The following is an 8,876-nucleotide window of genomic DNA, read 5'->3' on the forward strand; positions in this document are numbered from 1 at the left end:
TAAAAATATTTTATTCTCTTTACCTCGTTTCATTCTACTACTTAAGTGAGTGCAGTAGTTTTCTTTAGCAGTGTTGTCAACTCAAGTCTTAGAGATTTTGTCTAAATAAAGTCTTAGGTAACATGGGCCTGAATCACTAAAATGGATCTAGTTAATGTTATAATTGTCCTAATATTCCTAGAGGAGGTAGCGTTACATACATTAATCGGTTACCCTTGTATTATGTTTATACAAGGTTAACCGATTCGAACTTCATTTTGAATCTTTTATATCTCTTAATGATTTTACTATAGTAATTCCAAGAATTTCTATTGGCATCACTTACTTACTGTCTACTTAGGATTTATAAACTTATGTACGCTTTTGTTTTCTATTGTATTATTTGAGTTGTAAAAGTCAGCACACGAATGAATAAGTTATTGTGGTTTTCGCGGTTTTTGGTTTTAGTTCTATTCTTTTGATTTCACCATTGTTTTTCTTGTTATTATTTTAAACAAGCCACAATTTTAACGAGTATTTTTTTGAGCTTAAGAAGTTGTCTTGGGTTTTGTTAAGGTGTCTTAAACATAACACTCGTAATGTAGGAGGGTGGCTAAATAATCTTAAAGTCAGAGAAATTATTTAAATTTTCCTTTTCTTCTAGTTGATATTCGATAATACTCTGATATTGAATTTAAATTATCTTTTTGAATCCAATGTTTGGTGTTAGATTACACCAATTGTTTATTGAAATATTTGTATTCCCCAGAATATTGAATATAAAAAAGTTCGTCGTAGCTTCACTGTAGGACATTTTTAAAGAGCATGTAAATGTTAGTATCAAAATCTATACAGGATACTTTGTCATGAAAAAACGGACACGAATAGGAATATGGAATGTACGGACGCTTCTAGATAAATCCTGACTGGAACAACTAGTTATGTAAAGATTTCAAAAATTATAAACTGGCACTACTTCGCATTAGCGAGCTGCGTTGGTCTGATGGAGGAGAACATATGGCTAGTGATAGTCTCACACTGCTGTACTCTGGAAGAAGAGCTGATGAAGTGGTGTAGGGTTTTTATTCTCGAAGGAAACTCGTCAAGCACTTGTAAGTTGGAAACCATGATCCGACTTACAAGTTCTCGACTTGTAGCCACAGCTAGAAGGCTAACATGCATCCAGTGCTACGCTCCTACCGAAGTATCGGAAAGATCAATAAAGGATATATTCTGTTTTAGCTAAAGTAAATGGCGGGGATATACTAAGGTCATAGGCGATTTCAATGCATAAGTTGGTGCTGAAAACTCCAGTATGGAGGATACGATGGGCAGACACACTTCAAATTCTCTCATCATTGGCGGCACACAATTCCCTCACAAGAGAATTCTTGGATTACTTGGATTTCATCTGATCATGTGACTGAAAACCAAATTGATCACATCACCATCAACCGGAAATGGTGGGGTTCTCTTTTAGACGTATGCAATAAGAGAGGGGCCGACATTGCCAGTGATCAACACTGAATAATTGCCACACTCCGAATGAACAAAACATCGTCAAGGATCAAATTCGATATAAATAAACTGAAAGATCCCGGCGTTGCTAAGAAGTACACCGAAACATTGGAAACCGCAATAACAAGCTATATCACTTCCCCTGAATATAGCTGGGCGAAACTTGAACACCTGTTGGTCGACACTGCCGTTCAAAATATAGGTTTAACAAGGACGGGCGGAAGGAATTGATGTCTGAGGAAACATGGAAGCTGATGTAAGAAAAGAAACCATGAAAGGGTGATATTATTCCAAAACAACCCTCACCAGGATGTCAAGTCAGGAGAAGCACTCCGGAAAATACTGCCAAATATACTCAAAAGGCTACGTAAGCTAGAAAAGACTCCTGTACTCGGTGGAAAGCCCTATAAGGATGTTATTGAGGGAGCTAACAACATCAAAGGATAACAAAATGCAGCTTTGGACAGATTTTTACAGGAACATGTTAACGGAAACCCCCAAAACACATGACCATTCTCTGCGCGACTGCGAGTCACGGAATGTTCCTGTATTCCAGAAATATGTGATACTAAAAAAATGTTTTGAAAAACTACAAATCTCCAGGCCTGGACAATATCCCTCCCACATTGCTGCTGGTCGATCCAATGACAAGCTCAAAACCACTACTAGAGCTCGTGGATGAATTTTGGTTTTCCAATTACTTACTAGATTCATTCTTGGAAGAATGTAGTAACTTGTAGCGGTATCAATCTTTTGTAGCGGTATCAATCTCTCCCGGTAGGAGGAGAGAATATGCAGGTTTCCGCAGTGGAAAATCCTGTGTTGATCATGTCAACAGTCTTAGGATAATAGTCGAGCAGTTCGTTGAATGAAGATCCCCATTATATCTCCTTTTTATAGATTTTGAAAAGGCGTTTGAACGCATTAGCCTGAAATGCAGTTTCACAACAGCTTATATCTATCATAAAATCTATTTATGGTAATGCAAAATGCACAATATTGCATGAAACTTAACTATCTGATAAGATACAAATCGGTAGAGGAATTCGCCAGAGATGTGTGCTGTCGTCACTTTTCTTTAATATTGAGCTAGATGTAATTATGTAACAAGCTACAACATCAAGAAATGGAATTGTGTGGGGACTTGAAGACTTTGACTATACTCACGATATTTGTCTCCTGATACATTCAAATGCTGGTATGGAACACAAGTTGCACAACATTATCGATCATGCCCTCACTGCTGGTCTAAAAATAAATATCTGTAAAACGAAAATAATGCGTATTTTTACCGAAAATAATACCCCTTTTCACATTGGTGGCACTTGAGAAGTTACAATCTTTTTGCAACCTTGGAAGCATAACTAAAAGGCAGGGCGGCTCCAGCGCTGATATTTCGATACGTGCAAAGAGAGCAAGGCAATTATTTGGAATGTTGACGAACTTATGGAGATCATAAAATATTTCACAAAGTACAAAGCTCAAAATCTTTAACTCCAACTTAAAATTAGTTGTACTATATGATGTGAAACATGGAATGCCGCCAATTTTGATGTTCAATCTATGGAAAATTTTACCAACAACTGTTTTCGCAGACTTCTTAAAATATATTAAAATATATTGGCCAAATACAATCTCCAATTCTCGTCATTGGGAAACAGCTCAACAAATTCCAATACAAACAGAAATACATATGTAAACGAAAATTGAAGTGGATGATAATGATATTGCCAAGCAGGCAATCGAATGGAAGAAGGCGTAGAGAACGATCTGTTCATACATGGAAGCGACAGGTTGAGGTGAAGTTGACGAGAGTTCATAAAAGCTTGCATTTCATGTCAAGTGACCCAACTTTTTAAATCGATATATTCCGCTCGGGATGAAATTTACACCAAGGTTAGTTCCATTGGATAGTAATTCAGACACAAGATCGGTGGAGAACTCTCTGAGTTAAAGAGCCAAACTGGTGTTCTATTGGATAGTAATTCAGACACAATTTTTCAACAAGATCGGTGGAGAACTCTCTGAGTTAGAGAGCCAAACAGGTGTTTTTTTCTAATCCATATGACTAATTACCCATTGTTATTAGCAAAATGTGTCCCGAATAGTTTAGATAGCTATTTCTTCAATTTTTTTTCCGAAATCAAAAACTTTTTTCAAAATGGGACCTGTTTTTTTTCTTCTCAGCCAGATATTTTCCTTGAAGACATATTTGTTCGCTTAGTAGGATGCGAGTTGGATATCTTTTTTTTTTGTTTTGTAACTCAAAACATATAATTTTTGACTTTTTTTTTTCAAAATGGGACCTTTTTTTGATTTTGCTTAAATGAAAGTCCTTTAAGAGATTTTCAGTCGCTTAGTGGGATACGAGAGGGATCAAAATAAATTTTTTATAACTCAAAATCAAAAACTTGTTTGAATTTTTTTTTTTAAATAGGCCCTTTTTAATTTTAGTTTTGCTCTAAAGAAGCCTTAGGTCTATTTCTTTAAGAACTTTTTGGTATCGTAGTGGGATGTGAGTGGAATATATATCAAAATAAATATTTTCTATTTCAAGACATTCAAGACATCTTTTTTGGCAAAATCTACAAAATCTTTTTTTACAAAATGAGCACTTCTAACTGCCTGTTTCTCTAAATGCGAACGAACATTTTCTTTCGTATTTTATATTATTTTTTGTTGTTTTCAATTGAAAATACGAAAGAAAACGTTCGTTCGCATTTAGAGAAACAGTCAGTAAGTAATATTCATTGAGATGTAAACTATTGAGTAAATACCAGTCATTACCAAGTTTTAGCTTAGCAGTTATTCATGATGTATATATTGGGGGTTGTGTAAAAGGTTTATACCTTACCTTTATACCTTAATTATTTTTCAATCCTCGTAGAAAACTTTACATCTTCACACACATGTCTAATGAATAAAAAGACAAGAAACTATTAAAATAAAATATAGAAGAAAATACATAGAAATTAACATACAATTGCAGGCAAGATACATACACATTAGTATAATAGTTCAGTGGGTGGGTGTTCGTCAGTCAGTCAGTTTCAGACTTAGTGTAAGTCACGAAAATATAAAAAAAAGAATACAAAACAATGATGAATGGTTTTGTCGCCTGTCATTTAGTTTAAGAATTATGTTTTTATGTTGTATATAGATATATGTATGAATAAATGTGCAACTGTCTGTATGCTTTTTTATGAAAAACATGCATAAATTTATGATGTGTATGTATGTTAATGCATGTGTATTTCTTTTGTTTTCTTGCCGTCTTTTGAAATTATTATTATTATTTTTATTATGCGATAAGACGACGAAGACATGTTTTAAAGAATTATATTTAGTCTTTCTTGCATATATTCTTTCTAACCACGTCTATTGTTGTGATAATAATAGACTTAGTACTTTTGTTTTTAATTTCCCTTGTTGCCACATTATATTGTACAAAATACTCTTACCACATTTATTATTTTTGTGTTCATCTCTTTCTTAAGAAATGTTTTTTTTTAATGGTTAAACTTACCTCTGACTTTGAAGTTGTTTTCATTGTGGTTATAACTTAAGCACTAAAGTTATCTGTATTTTAAAACTATGTTAATGTTTTGATAAGAAATATTGTGAAGAAAGGTTTGAGATAATTAATTTCAAGTCTTAATTATCTTTTAAGCAACATTGAAGAAAGTGAATTTATGTTCTTTTTAGAATAATGTCTATATAAAACTTTTTCGAGGTAGACTCATATTTTCATTTATAACTTTTTTTATAACTTAACAGATTTAGTTGATTTTCAATAGGAAAGGACTTAGAATAGTGAGCAACATTTTGAATGAAAATGGTTTATTTCAGACGTATATTTTGAATGTGAGCGTGATTTCTACACACTGCCATATCAAGATTTAGTAAAGACCTAGATTAGATATAATTTATGGGATATCAGATGGATATTTCTAGGCGTTACTCTCAAAATGTCAATGTATATACTCTCCTTCATCTCGAATGTAATGTTGGAGGGTATACAAATAATAGTTATTCTTTAACGTACACGATTTAATTTCCATTTCATTTTGCTTCTTTATAAACTTCTCGATTTCCCTTCTCTATCAAATTTATCTATTATGTGTCCAATTCATAATCGAAATTGAAAGCAAACCATACAAGTTATATCCACACAACAGAACATCCTGGCCAAAAAAAAACTATACAAAAAACATACATATTTACTTAGAAATATCAATTCCTATCTGGAAACCCATATTTATGTACACATATGAACATGCTCTGTTTAAATAGTTTCTCTCTCCTTCTCTTATTTCCTTTATTGCCATTCATATTTATGGCTCTTTTGTTGTACCTTAACTTCACCTACGCTCGTATGATTTATTACACCAAACACAGAAATAAAACGAAAATAAAATTGTATGAAAGCTACAAAAATAAAAAAAATAAAAGTTGTAGTAGTTAATATCTCACAAATGCAACAGTAAATCAAATTTTATTTCCTTTTACACCAAAAGCTTTTTCCTAAATGTTTGCGAAAAGGTTTTTCAGTCCACTTTGGTATTTTTTGGGCGTGGGTTGTGCGAGAAGTGGTGGATACATGTATGTTTATATGAATATTGGTGGATTGTAATTTTTTATAATTGTTTGAAAAATTTAAATATTTTAAAATTTAAAATGTGGTTCTCTATTATACTGAAGAGTTAGGCCTGCCTTCGTATGTATATGTAATATATTGATAACTGGAAATAGCTCACAAATAACTAAAGGTATGGTTATACAGTACCTGGTCAAATGATTACGGATGTAACGAGAAAATGGTTTCCCACACAATATATTTAAAGATCGAATTACGTATATGAACTGATGTCAATAACGTCTATAGGGGTAATGTAGTAATATCTGAAAGAAATTTTAAATATCTACTGCAAATTTAAATATACTATTAAGGAAAAAATACCATAAGTCTAAAGTGTCCAAAAAACCGGTTTCCGATTTAACCGAAAAATTGTGTTTTTGAAAAAACCAGTTTTGATTATTGTCTTTTAAAAAAGCCGGTTAAACGGTTTTGGTTTTTGTCTTCAAAAAATCCGGTTAACCGATTTATATTAAATATTTATTTAATATGAAAACAGGTTCCTTATTTTTATTTGTGGACGATAACACAGTGCAACAGTGCAAAAAACACACGATCATGACAGTATACGTTCGACTCTACTACCAAAGGGTAGTAAAACCCTATACTCAGTTTGTCTATTTTGATGACCAATTTTTTTATGGGCCCCCAAAGATTGTGAAAATCAGTGGGCCCTCAAAAAATGGTGTCATCAATTTTTGGCCAACAGTTAATTCAGATTTGGTGATACCGCTTAACTTTATATAGCACTAATATAGCCAAGAGTCCGCCAAAAAAAATTTGTTAACATCTTTTCCCCAAAAATAGCTTTTTCGTGCACTTTTTTTGAAAAAGATATTGGAAGAAACTATTTTTTTTACTTTTTTTAGAATAACTTCCAGGGACTCCTAATTTTTGAACGTGTCTAGTAGGGTGATCGATTCTTCGACATTTTTTAGAAACCAGTTTTCGGTTTCTTTTAATTTAAGGTTAACCGGTTTTTTGGCAAAATATTAAAACGTCTAGAAACAAAACTAAAAAGAGATCATATAATTATGATAAAGAATATACATTAGGGTGGGTCAGAAGCGTATTCTACGGAAAATTCCAAGAAATTTTCCCCAAGAAACCATAGGTCTAAAATCAAATCCTATCTTACGCATTTCGTCTTTTATCCAATGATATTTCAGTACATATTTTTTTATAGTTTTTTTTTATTGGATAAAATACGAAATGCGCAAGATAGGATTTTATTTTAGACCTATGGTTTCTTGGGGAAACTTTCTTAGAATTATCCGTAGATTTCGTTTCTGCTATATGATTTTTTATTTTTTTATCATCCATACAATTCGACGCGGCCTAATATTCATACATGTATTCTAATAACAAGAAATAAGCCTAAGTCAACAACTACCTTAGGTTTTTTAAAAAAATTAACGAAGAACGTTAATGTCAGTAAATTTAAAACCTAAATAAATAATCTCAGGAATAAAACACAGTTTAAATGCTTTGGAGTATATCGATTTTTTTCTTTTGTTTTTATAAAGCTAGATATGCGTGAAATTATCGTATGTTACATTTATACATAGTAAAATATTATAACGATATTCGCTAAATTTATGGAAATATTACTAAGTTAATTTTATCGTATGTGAAATTTAATTTACTAAATCGGTTATTATATAGAATTCAAAATTTGGTATTGATGATACCAGCAAAAAAATTAATTAATAATAACGCTCTCCTGTAAAATTTTGTTTTTGTAACATACGATAATTTCGCGCAAAGGTGTCGGTATAGTTAACAAAACATTGAGTAAGTTTTCAAGCTTTCCAGGTCGCTTGTGATATTTGTCTAAACATAAAAAGTCTTCTAAAATAGTTGGAGTATTTGTTTTAAAAAAGTTTTTTGGATTTTATTTATTTTTTTTTTATTTATTCATTCAGTTACAGAATCCTAGCCAAAAGGGCATAATCGGTACCAATTATACTACTCACAATTTGATTATACATAAAAGAATTTGCATATTTTTGCATTGTTTTTAATACAATGAAACTCTTTTAGAAAAAACCGACTATTCGAGGAGAAAAGCCTTTCAAAAAAACCGAAATCGACTTTTCCAAAAAAACCGGTTATAACCGTTTATTAAAAACTGGGCCGATCAACCCTAGTGTCACTCTAAATAGCACATAAAGATCACTTTGTACCTTAACAATTTTCGTTTTTACTATTTTTTGATGCTAAAACAAAGATTTTTTGTTAAAATAGTATGATCAAGTCCACACTTCTATGTTGTGCTGTATTCTTTATTCGGCTGAGGTGTTCGGAATGGGAATCAGTGGGTGGACCCTTAAAGTCACACATTTAAAAAAAATCGCTAGTCTTTTAATTCAAGAGATATTTAGGTTTAATTTTTTTTTTTAAATTTAGCTCGAACTTTTTTTCGTATTTTATATATGATGGGTGACCTTCGACCTTCCGTAGCGAAATTTGTTTTTTATATGACGTATGTTAACAATAAAATTCTAAAGAAAATAAAACAAACCTGATAACAATTATTTAGTCCCTATAAAAAGTTATACGCATCCAAAGTTGAAGCATATTTTTATATAAGTATTTCAACTTTGTATGTGCGTGTTTTTCAAGTCTGGAAAGAGAACTTACTGCACGTATAAAGTAAAATTTGATTGACTTAAGCGGACATTGTGTCCCACAGCCCTATCCAAACTTGGCTAATTTTGACAAAAAAAACGCAAAGCACCGA

This window comes from Calliphora vicina, chromosome 2 (genome assembly GCF_958450345.1).
Source record: "Calliphora vicina chromosome 2, idCalVici1.1, whole genome shotgun sequence".
Lineage (NCBI taxonomy): Eukaryota > Metazoa > Arthropoda > Insecta > Diptera > Calliphoridae > Calliphora > Calliphora vicina.